This window comes from Apium graveolens, chromosome 4 (genome assembly GCF_009905375.1).
Source record: "Apium graveolens cultivar Ventura chromosome 4, ASM990537v1, whole genome shotgun sequence".
Taxonomy (NCBI): Eukaryota; Viridiplantae; Streptophyta; class Magnoliopsida; order Apiales; family Apiaceae; genus Apium; species Apium graveolens.
The window spans coordinates 292,567,434-292,569,336 of NC_133650.1; the positions used below are offsets into that span (position 1 = coordinate 292,567,434).

A 1,903-nucleotide genomic window follows, 5' to 3' on the forward strand; every position below is an offset into this window, starting at 1 on the left:
CCAACTCTTATGGACTTTTCTCGGCCTAAAATTGATGACATTCAGTCAAGCATCATTCATCCGGCTATTGAGGCAAATAATTTTGAAATCAAGTTGGGTACTATTCAGATGCTGCAGAATTCTGTTTCTTTCGGAGGTGCTGCGACTAAAGATCCCAACATGCATATCAGGAATTTTGTCGAGATCTGTAGTACTTTCAAGTATAATGGTGTTACTGATGAGGCTATCAAGCTGAGGCTTTTCCCATTCTCTCTGAGGGATAAAGCTAAGGACTGGTTACATTCGATACCAGCTGGGTCCATCACTACTTGGCAAGATCTTGCGCAAAAGTTTCTGGTGAAGTTCTATCCAATGGACAAAACTGCGGCTATGAGGAATGCTCTTACTCAGTTTGTGCAGCAATCAAGAGAATCTATGTGCGAAGCTTGGGAACGCTACAAGGAGATGTTGAGAAAGTGTCCACATCATGGTATGCCTGACTAGATGGTGATCACTGGTTTCTACAATGGTTTGGGGGCCCAATCTCGGCCCATGCTCGATGCAGCTTCTGGAGGCGCCTTGTGGGCTAAAATCTATACTGAGGCCTATAATCCCATTCAAACTATGGCTACAAACGATTATCAAAAACTGACTCAAAGGATGATGCCTGGGAAGGTAACAGGTATTCTGTCTATGAAGGTCGATTTTTTAGCCAACTATGGAGTAAATCAAATAACTAGTGTCTGTGACCTTTGTGCAGGCTCTCATGCGGACCAGTGTACTCTTGTTAATGAATCTGTGCCAGCTACTTATCATCCTAATAATAGAAATCATCCCAATTTCAGCTGGAGCAATAATCAGAATGTTGTTCAGCAACCATATCAGTAAGCTACCAGTAAACAGTTTAATCCACCTGGATTCCAGTAACCTCAGCAGTTTGCTCAAAGGCAATCATATCCTCAACAAGGAGGTGCTGCTCCACCTTTTAGTGCTAATTTTGAGGAGTTAAAGTTGTTGTGCAAAAGTCAGGCTATTTCTATCAAGACCTTGGAAAATTAAATTGGACAAATAGCCAATGCCTTGCTCAATCATCAACCTGGCATACTTTCCAGCGATACTAAAGTGCCAGGAAGGAAGGAAGTTAAAGAGCAAGTCAAAGCTGTCACCTTAAGGTCTGGAAAAGTTGTTGATGCTGAAAAAGAAAAAGATGGAGAAGCTGAATTCGTAGATGAAGAAGAAAAGCAAAAGGATAAAAAGGGGGAACCAAGGAAGACTACTGTTGAACACACTCTGCCTGAGGGTAATACAGGGGAGCAACAACTCTATCCTCCACCACCTTTTCCTAAGCGATTGCAAAAATAAAAGTTGGACAAGCAATTGGGTAAGTTTCTGGAGGTTTTCAAGAAACTCCACATTAACATACCTTTCGCTGAGGCTCTAGAGAAAATGCCTAGTTATGCGAAATTCATGAAAGGTGTTCTTTAAAGGAAGGTGAAACTGGATGATCTTGATACTGTTGCTCTGACGGAAGAGTGTAGTGCCGTGTTGCAGCAAAAGTTACCTCCAAAGCTTAAAGATCCAGGTAGCTTCACCATTCCTTGCACCATTGACAAGTTATCATTCGACAAGTGCCTTTGCGATTTGGGAGCAAGCATCAATCTAATGCCGTTGTATATCTTCAAAAAGCTGAATTTGCCTGATCCGAAGCCCACCTACATGTCTCTACAATTGGCTGATCATTCAATTACATACCCACGAGGCATCGTGAAGGACGTGCTAGTAAAGGTGGATAAGCTCATCTTTCCTGCAGATTTTATCATTCTGGATTTCGAGGAAGATAAGAAAATTTCCATAATCTTGGGAAGACCTTTCTTGGCTACAGGCCGTACCTTGATAGATGTTCAAAAAGGTGAACTCACTATGA

At 42.0% G+C, this 1,903-nt stretch overlaps 1 non-coding gene across 1 annotated transcript; it reads right to left on the reverse strand.

The window, feature by feature from the left end:
- Positions 1-366: 366 nt before the first annotated feature.
- Positions 367-473, reverse strand: LOC141722465 (small nucleolar RNA R71). Its single transcript, XR_012575484.1, has one exon. It is a non-coding gene; the product is annotated as a small nucleolar RNA R71 (small nucleolar RNA).
- Between the last annotated feature and the right edge of the window lie 1,430 nt (positions 474-1,903).